General features: G+C 38.7%; 1 long non-coding RNA gene across 6 annotated transcripts; it reads right to left on the reverse strand.

Moving 5' to 3' along the window:
- Positions 1–3,575: 3,575 nt before the first annotated feature.
- LOC103792645 (uncharacterized) lies at positions 3,576–18,951 on the reverse strand. 6 transcript variants are annotated; one of them, XR_004742103.3, is made up of 6 exons: positions 18,802–18,951; positions 18,318–18,434; positions 14,246–14,369; positions 13,539–13,666; positions 8,228–9,112; positions 6,382–7,681 (listed from the first exon to the last, which is right to left on the reverse strand). It is a non-coding gene; the product is annotated as an uncharacterized LOC103792645 (long non-coding RNA). The 6 variants fall into 6 exon arrangements; XR_013534932.1 differs by having other exon boundaries at positions 8,228–8,376; positions 8,950–9,112; positions 13,539–14,369; XR_013534933.1 differs by lacking the exon at positions 6,382–7,681 and adding an exon at positions 3,576–6,372 and having other exon boundaries at positions 13,539–14,369.
- Positions 18,952–19,692: the final 741 nt, after the last annotated feature.

The following is a 19,692-nucleotide window of genomic DNA, read 5'->3' on the forward strand; positions in this document are numbered from 1 at the left end:
TATCTGTGTGCTTGTCATATATGGCATTTATTATGTTGAAGTACATCCTTCAATACCTACATTGTTGAGAGTTTTAATCATGAAAGGATGTTGAATTTGATCAAATGTGGATTTTTTTGCATCTATAGACATGACTATATTATTTTTACTATTCAATCTGTTAATGTGGTGTATCATATATATTGATCTGTGTATGTTGAGCTATCCTTGTATCTCAGGAATAAGCCACACTTGGTCATGGTGTATGATCTTTTTAATATGCTGTTGAATATTGCTAGTATTTTATTAAGGATTATTACATCATTGTTCATCTTGGCTTATAATTTTTTTTCTTGTTGTGTCTTTTTTCAGCTTTAGTATCAGGGTGATGCTGACTTTATAAAGTAAGTTTGAAGGTGTTCAATTTTCTTTAATTTTTTGGAAGACTTTGGGAAGGATTGGCATTAATTCTTCTTCAAATATGTGATATAATTCATCAGTGAAAACATCAGGTCCTGGATTTTTCTTTACTGAAAGGTCTTCAAATACAGATTCATTCTCCTTACTTGTTTTTTGTCTGTATATCTTTTCTACTTCTTCATCATTTAGTATTGGTTGATTGTATGTTTCAAGGAATTACCCATTTTTTCTAGATTATCCAATTTGTTAGCATATAATTATTTATAGTAATTGCTTATGATTCTTTGTATTTCTGTGATATCAGCTGTAATATCTCCTTTTTATTTATAATTTTATTTACTTGAATTTTCTCTCTCTTTTCAGTTTATTTAGCTAGTTTCTTAATTTTGTTTATTTTTCCCAAAACCCAAGTGTTAGGATCATTGAATTTTTCTTTTGGTTTTCTAGCCTCTATTTTACTTATTTCTGCTCTGGTCTTTATTATTTCCTTCTCTCTGCTGACTTTGGGCTTAGTTTGTTTTCCTTTTCCTAGTTCCTTGAAGTGTACATTTAGATTATTTATTGGAGATTTTTCTTCTTTCTTTATGTAGGTATTTATTACTATAAACTTCTCTCTTTAGCTGTTCCTGTTTCATCCTATAAGTTTTGGTACATTGTGTTTCCATTTTCATTTGTCTCAAGATTTTAAAAAATGTTTTCTTGGACCCATTTATTGCTCAAGAGTGTGTTGTTGAATTTCCATAATTTGTGGATTTTCTAATTTTCCTCCTATAATTGGATTCTAGTTTCATACTATTGTAGTTAGAAAATATATTTGATAGGATTTTAATTTTCTTAAATTTGTTTTGTGACCTACATACAATTTATCCTAGAGAATGTTCCATGTGCACTTGAAAAGAATGTGTATTCTACTGCTGTTGGGTGGAATGTTCTGTTCATGTATATTAGGTCTATTTAGCCTATAGCATTGTTCAATTCTGCTGTTTTCTTTTTGATTTTCTGTCTGGATGATCTATCCATTGTTGGAAGTCAGGTACCTGAAGTCCCCTACTATTACTTTATTGCTGTCTATTTCTTTTAGTTCTCTTAATACTTGCTTAATATTTTAGGTGCTCCAATATTGGGTGCATATATATATACAATTATTATATCTTCTTGATGAACCTGTCTCTTTATTATTATATAGTGACCTTCCTTGACTCTTGTGACAGTTCTTGACTTAAAGTATATTTCATCTCATGTACCTATAGACACCCCTGCTCTTTTTTGGTTACCATTTTTATGCAATATTTTTTCCTCTCTCCTTACTCTCAGCCTGCATGGGTTTTTAAATCTAATGCAAGTCTCTTGTAGGCAGCATATAATGAAGTCTTTTTTTAAATCCATCAGCCACTTTATGACTTTATATTTGAGAATTTGAGCCATTTACATTTAAATTAATTATTGATAGGCAAGAACTTACTACTGCCACTTTAATTGTTTTCTGACTGTTTTGTAGCTCCTTTGTTCCATTCTTCCTCTATTGTTGACCTCTTTTATAATATAATGATTTTTGGTGGTAGTATGCTTTGCTTCCTTTCTCTTTATCTTTCATGTATCTACTACAGTTTTTGGGCGGGGGGGCGGCTGCTTACCATGAGACTTACATAAAGCATCTTGTAATTATAATAGTCTATTTTAAGCAGAAAACAACTCAACTTCAGCTGTATGTGGGAGTTCATTGCCACTGGACCTGCTTTACAAGAAATGCTATAGGGAGTTCTGCAAGTTGAAATGAAAAGATGCTAACTAATAACATGAAAACATATGAAGATATGAAGCTCACTGTAAAAGAAAGTCATCAAATTCTGAAAAATTTTGCACTTTAACTTTTCTTCCCCATATTTTAAGTTATTGATATCACAGTTTACCCCTACTGTGTATCATGTATCATTAACAAATTATTATAGCTATAGTTATTTTTAATACTTTTGTTTTTTAACTTTTATACTTGAGTTGAAAGTTATTTGTGAACCTACATTACAATATCAGAGTATTCTGAATTTGGCTATATTCTTATTTTACAGTGTTTTATGACTTTATGACTTTATATTTGAGTTTTATACTTTCATATGTTTTCATGTTGTTAGCCTTTTGTTTGTTTGTGTTTGTTTCAACTTGAAGAACTCCCTATAGCATTTCTTGTAAAGCAGGATATAGCTAATATCCCCAGGTGGTCTCCTTGCTTTCTCCATCCCACCTTACCCCCCAGACTCTAGCATCCATTATATGAGGCTGACCCCTTGTGTTCTGCTATGGGATATGTAAAGTGAAGACAAGGAATTCAAGAGGCTATGTGCAATTCCTGATCCTACCTGAAACTAACTCTGCTTCAAACTCTGCAATAAGTTTTCTAGTATTTGCTTAGTACTTGCTAGTTTTGCATAGTGCAATAGCCTGTTCAATCATCCACAGAAATTGGGTAAATGCCCTTTTACTTTTTCTTTCTTCATCAAAATGGACTACAGAACTTGAAGCTGTTGGCTTTGTGTGCTCACCAAAGAGTCATCAGTTTTACAACTGAGACATTTTAGTGGTTTGGGGGGACTCCTCCCACATCTTCTCTAAACCTTATTTTAGAAATGGGGACTACAGGGGAATTCTGGTTGTAACACCTCCTCCACACACATGCTTCCGCTGCACCCCTCTTCAGGAAGCTGCCCATGTACTATATCTAAAAACCTCAGACAAGTCTGAGAAACTCCTGATCCAACATGCTGCCCAGGTTTCAAAGGGCTCATATAAGTCAGATTACGGCAGAAATTTCCAGACCCTTTTGGACTGTTTGGGAATAAACAAAATCACTAATAAGTAGCAGATCATCCTATGGTGTCTTCACTTTCCCAATTATGCTTATCCTGCGTTTAAAACAAATGACCCAAGGTTTCTGGATCATAAGACAACATTAGAAGCCAGAATCCCTTGGCAGACTTTTCCCTGAAGAGAGTTCAGAAACCAAGGAAATGACAAGGCCTAACAGTTGTTGGCAGAAAATGGACCATAATATGAATACCAAAATAAAGTATACAGTTCTACATGGAGAATTTTTGCATACACTCATATCCAGGAGATTTGGGGAACTGAGTGCTCTGTTTAATTCTTAGTTATAGTTTATTTGTTAGAATATTAGTTTGGCTGCAGTAACAATGAAACTCAAAATAACTGTGGCTTTAAAACACACACACTTTATTTTCCTGCAATACAAAAACACAGGTTGGGAACTCAGGCTGGTAAATGAGCCACACAATCTTGAGGATCTTCTTTTTCTTGCTCCCTCATCCTTAACCAGTGGTTTCCATCTGAAAGTCCATAACAGCTGGTTTAACTCCTACCACCCTGCCAGCTTCCAAGCCAACAAAGGGAGCACGGGGATGAGATGGCACACTCCTCCACTTTAAGAGCACAGCAAACGTGTCACACAGGACCTTTACTCATAGTCCATTGGCCATAACTGAGTCCATAACCATACACATCTGCAAAGAGTGCTGAAAAATAAGAGCTTTAGCTGGGCAACCATAAATTCTCCTATGAGAAGAAGAGAATGGGCCTTGGAGGGTAATTATTCATTCTTCCACAGCCTACTTTCTAAGGATTAGAATGTAATATCTAGACTTAATATAGAAAGTGGTTCTATAATTAACTACTAATCTCTACTCACTAAGAAATTGGTAAAAAGTATAGCCTGGAGTAACTCCACTTTTATTATTTGATTGCATGTATTTTTTTCTTAATCTTCCTCTGTGGCCCACATGTTTTACATGCCACATTGGTCTATGAAGGTATCATCATTTCTTTACAAACATTTTTACATACTTTTTTTGTTTCGTTTTGTTTTGAGATGGAGTCTCACCCTATCACCCAGGCTGGAGTGCAGTGATACAATTTAAGCTCACTGCAATCTCCACCTTGCAGGTTCAAGTGATTCTCCTGCCTCAGCTTCTTGAGTAGCTGGGATTACAGATACACGCCACTATGCCCAGCTAATTTTTGTGTTTTTAGTAGAAACGGGTTTCACCATGTTTGCCAGGATGGTCTCAATCTTCTGGCCTCATGATCCGCCCACTTTGGCCTTCTAAAGTGCTGGGATTACAGGCATGAGCCACCACACCTGGACCATACTTTTATACTAATTTCACATATTTTTTAGTCTCTGGGCCTAAAATTTCTAAATGTTCTAGTTTAAACTAAGACTTTATATCAGACATTTCTATAGGTATTGATAATTTTCAAGTGTATTGAAGAGAACCAAACACTTTAAGGAAGCAATTTGGAGAAGCAGAAATATTGTCAAGTTTAGGTCAGATTTTTCTTCATACCAAATCCGAACTCAACTTTTTACTAATTACTTGCTCTTAGACGAGTTAATTTACTTTTCTGAGCCTCATATTTATTGGTTTTAAGTAGGACTGGTATAAAATATATCCTAGCAAGTTTATTATACAGATTAAAGTATTCATTCCATAACAAATGTCTAGCAGAGTGCCTGCTATATAGCAGATGCTCAGTAAATGGTCATGTTCCTTACACACTTCATAAAATCGCTGCTACACTCCATTTAGAAGTGATCTTCCTCTCTCTTTGCTCAGTGTTGTGAAAAGTTGAAGACAGCCCTGATGTTTTGGTGATGTAAGCACCATTTTAAAGTGGTATATACTGCCTGAAGAATTCTTTCCCAGAGTGCGGAAATCATTTGCTCTATGAAATCTTTGTCAACCCTTAGAGTTCCTCATCCAATGGTCCAGGAGAGTCAGATTTTATAATTTAATTTATTTGCTGTTTAATTTGTTTTATAAATTAATATTTTGCTATTTAGTTGTTTCATCTCAATCATGTATGAGCTACATGTGCTTAAGGTCAGATAATCTTTATTTACCAATTTATATCATCTCCAAACCTAAGAAGAATTTCAGGCACCTTATACAGTTACATCTAGTATGGTAAACTTTTTTAAAAATAGAAGATAAAATTAGAAAAATGAAACAAATGGAAAAGAAAGAATAGGACATAAATGAAGCCAGTGGTGAAATGACTGCCCAAACGTACAAGATGTAGATTGTAGATGCCTCCCTTTGCTATCAGATTAGAAATCGGGTGTTACAGTGCATTTTGCTAGGGTTGTAACAGAAGATCACAAATTTGTTGTCTCACAGTTCTGGAGGCCAGAAGTCCAAGATCAAAGTGTTGACCAGGTTGGTTCCTTCCGAGGCCTGGGAGAGAAGGATCTGTTCCAGCCTCTCCCCTTGACTTGTAGATGATCACCTTTATGTTCACATGGTGTTCCATCTGAATGTGTCTGTGTCCAAATTGCCAGTTGTAACAGATTCGGGCCCATCCCAATGACTTCACTTTAATTTCATTACCTCTGTGATGTCTGCATCTCCAAATAAGGTCACACCCTGTGGTACTGGAGGTTAGGAATTCAACATTCGTTATGGGGAGACAGGGTTCAACCCATTGCTTTCAACAGAGCAAACTCAGAGCTCATTGTTTTGCTCTATTTTGTGTTTTATGAGTTTTTTTATTTTTCAAAATCTTGCTTCAGGACTTGACAGGGCTTTAGGGTGATCATTTAAATATTGATTACTGTATAAAGGACTAGAGAGAGACCCCAGCCATGTGGGTTTTGGGATCACAAGGATTCTGCTAGCAGGCAGCGCGCTGCCCTTGGACTGATTACCCTCTAAGAGCCACTGGTAGTGGAGGCTTTTTCAGCTCTCTCATTCTACATCTTGTTAGTCCTCTGTAATTAACATAAACCATACTCTCTTCTGCAATGTTTTATAGCACTCTCTGGAGTTCGCAATTGCTTTTGTATTTTAGTAGTTTCATTGCAGTTTTGTTGAGAGCAGTAATCTATCAAAATATCTGTAGAATCTGGGTAAATGTCCTTTCACACCACTGAGAGAAATGTCAGCCAAGCATCTGTCTGAAACTCTATGAGAAAGAAAAAGAGTTTCACCTTTCTAAACTTTTAATACGAATAAAAATACACAACAATATAATCTTTATGGCAGTAATATCTGAACATTTCTTAAGAAAGCAAGAAGGTGTGGAAATCAAAATTTTAGAGACAGAAGACTTTAAATGTCATCTCCTTCTCAGGGCAGAGACTCAAAGCCCAGAAAGATGATGTCTTCTGGCTCCCAAACCAACATTCCTTTCACTAGTTTAAAAAAAAAAAAAAATCAGAGCCAAATAGAACTGCTTCAAACACCACCTATAGACTGGACATGAGGATTTAGTGCAGGTGCCCTTTACTTGAACCCAAGTGTGGGTTCAGAAACACACTAAAACCAAGTGTGTTTCTGAATTCAAGAATTCTTGGATTTTCGAAAGACAGGTCAATACAGTGTACATACCACACATCACCAGTAGGGTCAGGGAGAGCTACTTCTAATCAAACACACCAGTATTTCTGCATTAAAGTGTGTGAATATCCACATTATATGAAATAAAGATCATTTATAGTTTGATGTCACTTCATGGATCAGATTTTGCCGCCAAAATGCGTTATGAAAATCCAGCAGTTTTCAGTTTTCAGTACTCAGTACTCTTTAGATTTCAGGATTAAGGATAAAAAGATTGCTCGCTCTCCTTAATCTATGAGTGAGATTCTCAAGCTGTGTTTTACAGAACTACTTAGAGTGCCCCAGTCCAGAAGCGCTGAATCAGATTCTTTGGGGCGTGGCCTGGGAATTGGAATTTTTGACAAACAACCCAGCTGATACTGATGCAGAGGGCTGGGGAAACACTTTGAGAAACACTGCCTAGGGCCTATTGCTACGGCATGGGAAACAAGTGGGAACCTCAGTGGGGCTATTTTTATCACATGCCTTTCCCCACACCTCCATTTGACATCAGTTTGACCTCCAATCAAATTTCACAGAAGTTTTCTATGACATTTTGATGGAGGTGGGTGTCCAAAGGACATGAATATACAAAGATCAAAGGGAGAGGAGAGAACAAGCAGAAAAAGGAGGACAGAATTACTATTCCAAACTCAAGCTACCGTCTGATCATCAGATTATGTCACATGTATTCACTATTGAATATGCTTTATTGGTCAGACACTGGTGCAGGTACTTGGACAGTCACTAAATAATTCTAGACCAAGTAATTTTTCCTTTTGGTAATTTTCCTTTCTCTCTACACCGCTTCTTGTTTTGGGTTTTGTTTTGTTTTTTGAGGAGTGGGCATCAGGCACTGAAGCACATTGGGTCCTTCCAGGCGGTAGCTCCATCTGCTGGAATAGAGGGAAACTAATCAGTATCCCACTGTTTCATACAGATGAGCCTTCACGTGTACTAAGCACAATTCACTAACTGACCAGGTCACTTGTGCTAATGGAAGTTGTTTGTTAGCCATAGGTAAGCGAAGGAGAGAATTACCTAGATAACCCCATCAGAGAGCATTAGACTAATCTACATGGTTGAGAAGGCTTTAGTGTTAAATAGGTTAACACCCAGTGAAATTTCCCTAATATAGCCTGTGCTGGATGGAGATGAACTGACCTTTGCAGGAGCCTTCCTCTGAACTTGGGCTCCTGAGAAAAGCTCTGAACATGGCTATCCCTCTCCTTTTCATCTTGGCAGTAGGTAATGGGCCAGGCATGGGAGTTCAGAATACCACCAAAAGCCCTTTAGGGGCTATCCAAGCTTAACGTTCTGTCTGGGTGTCCTAAAGTTGCTTTGTTGACCATTTCTGTACCCTCTCCTCCATCTCCTCTAGCCCTGTTCATTTTCTCTACAGTACTCATTTCCCCCTAAATTCACACTTTGGTTTTACTCACCAAAGCTTATACTCACACCCCTCTTCTGGGCATCTGTCTCTCTAGGTTTCTTTTTGCATGAGTTTGCATATGGAGATCTGGTTATCTCTGCGGAGGTTTCTATGTTGATGTCTCTGTTTGGAGGTCTCTCAGTAGGTAGGTGTGTATCCCTATGGGAAGGCATAGAGGTGATAAGGCAGTGTTTACATTCAGATATATCAGTGCCCACATGTGGGAACGTAACATGCTATTTTCAGCCTGTCTGGCTTCCATGGAAAACTGAGGATTTGGATAAGTGGAGGGGAGGAAATAGGCTGAGAAGGATGGAGGAAACATTTGTAGAGGTGGAAATGAGTATGACCAATAAAGGATCTATGAAAAAAAAAACAGACTAAAGAAGCCCCCTTCCCAATGTCAACCCACAAGAGCAGAGACTTTGTTCTCTGCAGTCTCCTTAGGGGCTTGAAGGGGGCCTGGCCCACAGCACACACTCAAAATGTGTTGAATGAACAAATATTATCATTGCAATTGTTGCTGTTACATAAAATTGCATCCTATAGGCATCTAGAGCTTTGTAAGTTGTGGAGTGTTTAGGAACATTTGTGGTGTCAGAAGTAGGTTGGAGAAAGAGGGAGAAGTCAAAGCTGGCCTTGAAAGTCAGATGGAAGGGCTTGAGGTGGAAGAGGCTGTTACAGTAATTGAAGCTGCGGGGGGCGGGGCACTCTGCAGGACTCCTCACAAACCTTGCATCGGCAGTCACAGCTCAGTTCCTTACTCACTGGGTGCTGTGGGACAAGCTTCACTTCTCACATCCCTGCATTCTTCTCTTCTGCCTGTCCCAGAAACGTCTGGGCTCCACAGGGCTCAGACCAGAGGTGCCTTCTCTTCTCTTATGGATATTTTCTCCTGCAGGCCAATGGTTCACCACAATGAAGCCAGAGGGATATTTAAGATTTTAACTGAGACCAGTCACTCGCTGCTCAGCTTTCACTGTATTCAGCTTTGCTACTGCATGAGAATAAACACTGTGTATATGTAGATAAACCCATATTTTTACCTCCAGCCAGATTCTTCATCCAGATTATTCAGGTGTCTCATTGACCTTTCATTTGGATCATCTTCTTTTCTTCATGGCCAAAAGAGAAATGCCTGTCCCATTTCTCTTTCTCAACACCTGTTTCTACTACTCTGGTCCTCCTAACTCAGTTATTGGCATTGCCATTCACCCAGTTGCTTAAACTAGAAACATCTTTCTGTCTCCTCCCTTCTCCTCGCTTTCCTCTACAGCTCTCAGCACAAAAATAGGCCCCACCTATCCCCTTGTATCCATCTCCACTTGCTCTTTTGGTCCCAGCCCCATCATCTCCTGCTTCAACTACTGCAATGGGTGCCTATTTCGTATCCCAGGTTTATCGCATACACCCTTCTAAGCCTTTCACCACAATAAAGCCAGAGGGATATTTAATTTTAACTGAGATCAGTCACTCACTGCTCAGCTTTCACTGTATTCAGCTTTGCCATTGCGTGAGAATAAAACTCCAAACTGCTAGCCATGATGCATGGGGGCCTCCATGTTCTAGGCCACGCCCCTCCTCCCCATCCTCATCCTCCCCAACGTCCCTGCCCCTACTTTTCTTCAGGCCCTGCCTGTCTTTAAGTCTCTCAAGTACGCCAGCTCCTTCCTGCACAGAGGCCTGGGCACTCGCCCCTCAGTCCTTTTCAGGGTTGAATCCTCCTCATCCTATGTCTCAGCTTAAAGGTCATCTTGCTCCTGATGTCTTCATGACTTATGTAATAGGCCAAGCCACCTATTACTCCCTCTCACAAGACTCTCGTTTACTTCACAGGACTCTTCACAGTTTATAATCATTTCATTTGTTGACTTGGTTTCCCCCACTAGGTTGTATGTTTTATAAGAGCGAGGACCTTGTCTTCTGTCCTGGCGAATCTCAAGCTTCTATAAAAGTTCCCGGCACAGACTAGAGAATCAGTAAAAATTTACTAAACATGTGAATGAGCCTCCATAGCCTCATTTTCTTGTTCTATGACCTAAGGATAAAAATACAACCTGCCTCATAGAGTGATTATGAAGATTAAATGAGAAAATACAAAGAACTGAATAAATGTTCGCCATTATTACTACTACGCTATTGTATTTCTAATACTGTATTGTATTTCTAAGTACCAATTAGTATTAGTATTTCTAATACTAATATTGTATTTCTCAGTATTTATTTCTAAGACTTAGTAGTCTTACTAATATTAATACTATTCTACCCCATTACTAATACTAGTAGTAGCAGTATTCTTTTCAACCACTGTTATATGGTAGTAAATTGACTACAATTTACAAATAAGTATACGAAGATCAGAAATATAAATAGCCTATTCATAATCACTTACCTAGCATACATTACAACTTAAATTTTAAGAGTAAAGAGTTGCAAATAAATTTACAGATCTTAAGCCTAAATGATTGGAGGGAAGGTGTTACCGATGGCAGACAGAGAGTTTTCAAACAGAGGTAGGTCTAAGACAATAAACTCGTGTTGTGCTGAGTGAATAGTTGGATATGCCTGGGGAGTCACAGACTATCAGAGATACAGAACTTTTACTCAGATAAGAGGTCAGCGCTTGGAGATTTAAGCATCACATGAATATAATGTCTTAGTTGTGATCATAATAGCATACCTAGAACACACACACACACACACACACACACACACACACACTCCTTGGGAGCGAAAGAGTTGCTGCTCTTTGCTCTTCACATGGGCCTCTCCCTCTCTATAATCTCTTACCTTCTTATTCACCCAACCCCCCAGCTGGCATTTCCTTCCTTCTTTTCCATCCTAGACCTTCCCCTGCAATACTCCATGTGTGTTTTGGAGGCTCACTGTGCAGTCCTTAAGAATGGGATTGACCTCAGGACCTTAAAGCAAGTCTTTATCAGGTTGAGGTGTCATAAACTTTTCAGAATAGGACTCTTTCTTCTAATATTTTTGTCTCTAAAAATAGCTAAAATGTATATAGCATTTATATGCCAGGTGCTAAGTATTGTATAAATATGTATTAACTAATTTTTTCCTATGAGGTAGGTGCTATTGTTTTCTCTATATTAGAGTGGAAATTGAGACACAGAATAGCTAAGAAATATGTCTAATGTCACAAGACTGTTATGCTATGATTGATTAGAAAACAACTGTGGTAGGCTGGTTATGGTGGCTCATGCCTGTAATATTAGCACTTTGGGAGGCCGAGGCAGGAGGATCACTTGAGGCCAGGAGTTCAAGTGGCCAGGTTTACCAGCCTAGCCAGCATGGTGAAACCCTGTCTCTACTACAAATACAAAAATTAGCTGGGAATGGTGATGTGTGCCTGTATTCCCAGCTATTTGGGAGTCTGAGACATGAGAATTGCTTGAACCCAGGAGGCAGAGGTTGCAGTGAGCTGAGATCTCTGCACTCTAGCCTGGACAACAGAGTGAGGAGGAAAGAAGGAAAGAAAGAAAGGTGGGGGAGGAATGAAGGAAGGGAAAGAAAAAGAAAGAAAGAAAGAAAGAAAGAAAGAAAGAAAGAAAGAAAGAAAGAAAGAAAGGAAGGAAGGAAGGAAGGAAGGAAGGAAGGAAGGAAGGAAGGAAGGAAGGAAGGAAGGAAGGAAGGGAAAGAAAGAAAGAAGAAAGAAAGAAGAAAGTAAGAAAGGAAGAGAAAGAAAGAAAGAAGAAAGAAAGAAGAAAGAAAGGAAGAGAAAGAAAGAAAGGAATAGAAAGAAAGAAAGAAAGAAAGAAAGAAAGAAAGAAAGAAAGAAAGAAAGAAAGAAAGAAAAGAAAGAAAGACAGACAGGAAGGAAGGCAGGAAGGCAGGAAGGAAGGAAGGAAGAAAGGAAGGAAAAGAAAGACAACTGGGCCAGGTGTGGCAGCTCATGTCTATAATCCTGACAATTTGGGAGACTGAGGTGGGCGGATCACCTGAGGTCAGGAGTTTGAGACCAGCCTAACCAACATGCTGAAACCCCATCTCCACTAAAAATATAAAAAATTAGCCAGGCATGGTGGTGCGCACCTATAATCCCAGCTACTCCAGAGGCTGAGGCAGGAGAATTGCTTAAACCCAGGAGATGGAGGTTGCAGTGAGCCGATATGGTACCACTGCACTCCAGCCTGAGCAACAGAGTGAGACCCTATCTCAAAAAAAAAAAAAAAAAAAATACTGAAGTAGAGTTGGAGGAAAGAGAGAGGAAACCTGTAAGGAGGTTGCAGTTAGAGAAAAGAACATTTATAACTAAGATTCCCCCCTCCCAGAAAAAAATAACCCCTGCAACTCTTAGATCACCTCAAAACAGAAAACATTAAAAATAAGAATGCCATGTCCCTCTAAAGTTCAGTGACATTTGGTGAAAAGAATAGTAGCCAAAATCTCTTAGCTTGTTCACTAGACATAGCTCTGCCAACAATCAGGTAGGAGATTTTAGACAAATTCCTCTCTAATCTCCAGGGCTCAGTTTCCTCCTTTATACTAGAAAGGGGCTTGACTAGTGAACTTCTGAGGCCTTTTCAACTAGAATTATGACATCAGTTTTTTAGGCTGCTTAGCTGTGTACATCAGCAGCCTGAACACATATTCTCCTTTATATATATATGTATTTCTTTATATATATGTAATATACTTTATATATATAATATATATATTATATACTTTAATAAAAATGCAAGCCAAAAATTCAAAGAAAAAGACACTTGGAAGCTAAGCAGGGTCAGGCCTGGTAAGTACTTGGATGGGAAACATATTTATTCTTTAGGCGAGTTTCTTCATGTTACTTCCAGACCCCAAAACACTTTTTGATGCTTTCTCCTGCCTTTGTACTCCCATCCCCCAAATAGCTGTGACAATCTTGATATTAGAAATAGCCATCTTGTGGGGAAAAACCTCAAGCTTCCCATTTGTTTTCTAGCATTAACTAGCAGAAGAATTTACTGGTAATCCACTTAAAGAGATGAAGCCTTATTAAACCCAAAAACAAGTGGCTCATGGGAAAGCTTTTGTGCACTTGAGCGTAACTCCTCATTTGTGTCAGCCAAAGGCTGTCCTGACTTACACTGTCATGCATTTTAACCAAATTAAGGTATCACATCATCATTACAAGTTTCACAATTTGTATCCCGGAGTTGTCTTGTTCTTTTTTCTTTTACCGAAAAAAAAATGAGTTTAAGGAAAAACTTTAACCTGCAAAGTGAGCACTTAGCACAGTGTCAGCTGGCCTGCTTGTTTCAATTTAAACGAAACCAACTTTTGCTGTTAATTCTCCCTTCTTCTTTCCTCTCCCCGACTTTCACCTGCTTCCTGGAAAATGTCATTCAGGTCAGAGTTCTTAGATGCAATGTGAGATGGTTTCTGTCTTCCTAACCAGGTGATTTGGCATCTGGGACAGAATCTTGCTATAGCTGAATGTTTAGACGTGAGTCTGCAAGTAAGCAGAGTCTAATGACAGAGTCTTATCAATAATGTAGATGCCACAGAATTTCTGAATTGCTTAGTTACCATTGAGCTTGGTTATAAAAGTAGAAACCACTTTTTAAAAAGCACCATTTGCAAATGAGATCTACTGAAATGCAAAGAAAGCCTCATTTAAAAGTGCTGGTCTTATCAGTAATAGCAATTATGATGAATTACGATACTTTGTACACTTCCACACACGCTTTATATACATTTTTAATAATAATTCTCAAAGCCATGGAGGACAGGGACAGGCATTCATTCATTCACTCGTTCATTCAATTAACTGTGCTAGCTCGTGAGAAGGACAAATGGCCAGACTGCTTTTTGAGACAAATGAATAGGTAGTTTGAGAAAAGATCAGGTTTTGCAGGGCTGACTGCATCCTGGGACTAAGAAGGTCAAGAAGTGATACACCAGGAGCTCAGAAATTGCAACCATAATTTATGCAAATGAGTCACACTAGAGTTAATAGCACGAGTTACAGAAACCTGACAGCTGGACCAGACAACGCTGTTTTAGAGTCAGGCCAACACGTGGGCATTACCTGGGGTTCATCATTGCAATCTTGCTAGAGCAGCATATTCCCCCCTTGTCAAGAAGAAGAACCCACGTTTAATATCAAAATGTCGTGTGGACTCCCCACATGCTAATTGTCATCTTCTTTATATCTGTTAATTGAGAAATATATAACAATAAAAATCTGTTCATCAAAAATACGTAACTATAAAAATCCACTAGGAATTAGCAGAGCTTTGACATAAATTTGTATTTCACTAATTCTACCAGTGCTATACCAGTTTTCAATGTATTACCTCTTCATTCCCGGTTTCTTCCACAGCTGCTCTACAAACATGCACTGGACCCTTTAAGCATTTCTCCTTTATGGTGAGCACAGTACTAAGCTTTGTTAGCAGATGCCACTGGAGCAGTATTGCAGAAGAAAGCGAGTTTCTCTTCCTGATTCTGGTATGCTACTTTTCTTCTTCTTGCTCCAGCTGCGTAATCCATTAGTGGTACTATGTATAGGACCATCCTGCTGTGCCCTGCCCCTACCACCTGTCCAGAGGCACAGTCTCTCGCTGACTATTTGATCTGATCCTGAGCCTGTAGCCACCTTCTCACAGCCTGCAATACTGGCAGTGTGTACTCCAGGCCTCACGTCGCCTGCAGTGGCCTGACTGCACTCAGCCACAGCTTCAGTTTGCCTGTGCTCCAAGAGATTGCATCCTATTTGCCCAGCATCTATGGACCAGCTCTGGTCCTGGAAAATATCAGGCTTCTCTGACATCTGGTGGACTGCAAACACACCTTCTCCAACAAGGTCTGAACCCCAGCCTTAGGAAGTAAACCCTCTTTCCAAGTTGTCCTTCCTTGGGTACTCTCCCTCAATCCTCAGATACCCTTGAAAGTTCTCTTTACATTGTTAGAGTTATTCTTCTATCACTGTCGAATAATTCTTTACATTAAACTTCTCTTGCTTTACATTACTATGTGGTTTCCACCTCTTGCTTGACCTCAGACTGATAGAAGTTCATTTGGAAAAACAGCCACACTTATGTGTATAAGATACTCAATCTACAGATACATTTGGTATAAGAAACCATTCTCAAATCCCTTGCTGCTGATGCCTGCAACCTTCTAGCTGTCCGTAGTCACCAAGTCAGGAAACCCTGGACTAGAAATGGACAGATTGGCAGGAACAAAGACAGAATCCTTGACATGAAAATGAAGCTATTTGGGGGATGAGGTGAACAGTGTGATGTGGGGAGCTTTGATTGCTAGGGAACAGTGTTGGTGTTCAGTGGTCAGCCCTGACTGAACCATCCAGTAACTATGAAAGTCTGTCTTCGATTGTAGAGGTGGGGAAGAGTAGACTGGGGCTATATGCAGTCAGAATTGGCTCAGACACTAGACTGGGATGGAGCCTATGGGTGTAGCCTGTGAATTGATATAGGCTCTGTCCCAGCCTATGGAGCCTGTGGATGTAGCCTATGGATACAGGTCACCTGCTTCTTAAACAGGAATTCCTCTTTATCATACTGCTAGTCTTAGCTAGGCTTACTATTACAGGTAGGACAAAAGGTTTTTGTCATTTTCTATATTCCAGAACAGACTAAGGACTCACCTATTTATTAACGATATTGATGAAATTGGGTTTTATTGAAATCTCTGGATCTGGCTTCTGGAGGATTAGATTTGGGAGAATGTTTTAAATTCCTCTTTGATTTTCCACCTAATTGAGGCTTTTTAAGCCATTCCTTGGATCAATTTTGGTAATTTATAATTCTCCCCAAAAAAGATTTACTTCATTTAAATATTCCATTTATGTGTTTAATGTTGTAAATAGTATTTAATTTCTAAGTATCTTCTATATCTGTGGCAAAACCAGTTTTTTACACCAAATGATAATGTGTTTTCTTCCCTTTCTTTGTGGTCACAGAAACCAGCATTTACCTGTCTTCCCACAGAACCAGCTCTGTGTTTTCATGCCAATTCTATCCCATTGTTTTCCTTATTTGTTTGTTTACAGTATGATAGAAGAAGTGTTATGGGAGATCTCAGATGCAGAGATGTGTAACTATACTCTCTTCTTCATGACTCATATCACAGTTAGTCTGGACAAAACAGTGTAATTATTTTAATTATTTTAATTATTTTGTCTTTTCACTCTACCATTATCATCGCTCCCATTCCCTTTTCCTGAATATACTTCTTACAGTCCTAGGGTCTGTGTGCATCTTAGAAAAAATAGAATATGTTTTCAAATTTATTTTACTCAGCTGTTTGATATTAAAATCTATCCACATTGTTGCTTATGTTAGTTTCCTGTTGCTGCTATAATAATTTATTACAAAGTTAATGGCTTCTAATAACAACAAAAAAAATTCTCTAAAACAGCACATTCTTTTTGTAATGTGTAACTGGGAAAGTCTATTACCTAAAATTCAGAAGCCATAACAAGATTGTATAGTAATGTATATACATGTTCTCTAAAAAAATTATCTAAAACATATCACATTCTTTTATAACCCGTAAGCGGGAAAGTCTATTACCTAAAATTCAGAAGCCATAGCAATGATTGTATAGTGATATGTGTACATATTATATTCTATTCATGCATAGTGATATCTATACATGCATAGTGATATCTATACATATACGTATAGTGATATGATACATCGGAGGCTCCAGAGGCTGGGATGGAGCCTATACCACTATACAATCACTCTAATGATTATATACACATCACTGTACAATCATTGTATGTATACACACACATATGTATACATACAATGATTTGTATAGTTACAGTGACTATACAAATCCTGCATGGCAACAGACACACACACAAACACATACACACACGCCTGCAGGCAAAGCAAAGAAACAAATGATAACCTGGGTTAGAAGCCATAAATAGTTTGCTAAATTTCACAATTCCTATTACAAAGGGTTAATCTCTTACATAAGGAGCTTACAAATCAGTAAGATCATCAACCCTGTAGAAAAATGAGCAAAGAATAGGAACAGATTGTTCACAGCAAAAGAACTGCAAGTTATTTTTAACATGTGAAAAGATGATCAATGTTGACTTACAAGAGGAATGCAAATTAAAAATACACTGAAAAACTACTTTTCTCTCATTAGATGGACAAAAATCCAGAAGCTTGGTGGCTGTCTTGGCAAGACTGTGGGAGAAGAGGCAGGAATGCGAATAGTTACAAACCCCCTGGAGGGCAATGTGACAGAATTACAAGCCATCTATCAAAAATGTACGAATATATATGCCTTAACCAGGCACTTCTAGAAATTTATCCTAAAGACAAACTAACACGTGCACAATGACATATTTACATTTTGTGATCTATTTAAAATAGTAAGATTGGAAACAATGTAAATGTCCATCAATAAAGATTCTTAGTTATGCCTACACACACACACACACACACACACACACACACACACTATTCTTTTACTGTTCTGGAGGTCAGAAGGCCAAAATGAGTCTCACTGGGCTAAAGTCAAGATGTCCGCAGAACTGGTCCTTTCTGGAGGTTCTGAGACCACGTGCATTCCTTGGCTCATGACTGCTTCCTTGTTTCACTCCCATCTCTTACTTCCTTCATCGCATCTTCCACTCCTGACTGTTGATCCTACTGCCTCCTTTTGTTATCACACTGGTCCACCCAAGGAACCCGAGATCACCATCCCCAGCTCGAGATCACCAGCTTAATTGCACAGGTTCTGGACACGTGGATGTAGCCCTTTTTGGAGCACTGTCATCCAGCCTTCCACAATGCTCATCCAGTCCCTCTCTTCTAACAGCTGCGAGGCGTTCTGCGGCATACCTGCCCCATATTTTACTTATCCCTGCCCTACAAATAAGCAGCTGCTACCATGTACATCTCTTCAATAAATATCCTCTAACACGGTCCCCTGAGCATCTATGTGAGACTGGGGAAAGCTGATACAAACTCCCAAGCCCTACCATCCGGAAGGGTTTCAAGTACCTAGATTGCATAACAAAACAAATCTCATGTAAAGACTGTTGCCAACTTCACCCTTGTTTGGGGACTTGATAGCAATTTTCCCTTCAAAACCAAAATTCTACTCACTAGCCATGGGTTATACTGGAAAGAACTACTGCACGCTTGTTGTGTGCAGACGCATGCCACTTCTCCTGTTATTCCCAGGTTGCTCTCCAGATTGGCTGCATCATTTTACATTTTCACCTGCAGTGCAAGAAGATTGTCATTTTCTGCAAAACCCTGCTAATATACAGTAATATCAGATTTCTCTAATTATTTACTATGACGGGGATAAAATGGTTTCTCGTTGTTTTCATTGAAGCACTCGGAGAGTGTGTAGGTATGTGTGTTTAAGGAGCAGAGAGTTTAAAAGGCAAGAAAGAAGGAAGAAGCTCCCCCAAACAGAGACAGAGGGAGGGGGATTCCAAAGCCAAAAGCAGAAACCCTGTGTGCCTCGGAAAAGTGGCTGCTTATATGAGGAGGCTGAAGGAGGTGGTGTCTGATTTGCATAAGGCTCAGGAGATTGGTTTGACCAGGCGTGTAACTCATGTAGACCTGGAAAAAACCGGACCTCCCATCCTAGCCGTGATGTTCTACACATGTGGGAATACGTGAGGGCGGCCATGTTGCCAGGCGCATGTGAGGGCAAGGACAAGAAGACGAGGGCAGGAACCGCCATGTTTGGGTGGACCCAGTTTCTAATGGCCTGTATTTGTATATCAAAGCTTGCTGGCCAGCTCTAAGAGCTGAGACTTTCCTGTGAAGCACTCTAATTATGACGCAGTTGACCATCTATTGATGTGCTTGCTTGCCATTCATGACGCTTTCTACTTTTCCGAATCTGCTCCTCGTTTTCTTCCAGAGTGTTTCACTTGGTGTAGTGATAGTTGATACTGTTGTTCATTTGAAGAAGTTTCTTGTATTTTCTAGATATTACTTGTTAGTTATAAATGATGCAAATATCTTCTCTTAATATATTGCATATGTCTTAGCTTTTTTCAGAATCTTTTACTTAACAGACATCTTTCATTTTCATGTATTCAAAACTTACTTTCACCCTCCAAGTTTGTATACTTGCTTTTAAATTTATAAATTTTCACATTTATTTTTATTTATTTCTTCTTCCTATTGTTTATTGCTTTTCTCCCCTCTAGAATCTTGAGTTAAATGCCTAGTTGTTTTATGCTCATCTTTTAGTTTTTAAAATTTACTCAGTAAATGTGGGCTACATTAATATTATTGCTTTGGTGACAAATATTTTTGAACCTAATAAAATTTTATTTTAAAATTTAACATATTTAATTCCAAATCTTTGACTAAGGTATTTTTCTTTCCTTCTTTTTAAAATTTTTTATTTTTAATTTTCATGGGTATATAGTGGTGCCAAGCTCCTTGAACTGACTACACCATGGGCTACACCACTGTTAAGCTATGGTGAACCCTGTGACCTGCACGTACACCT

Source organism: Callithrix jacchus, chromosome 4 (assembly GCF_049354715.1).
Source record: "Callithrix jacchus isolate 240 chromosome 4, calJac240_pri, whole genome shotgun sequence".
Lineage (NCBI taxonomy): Eukaryota > Metazoa > Chordata > Mammalia > Primates > Cebidae > Callithrix > Callithrix jacchus.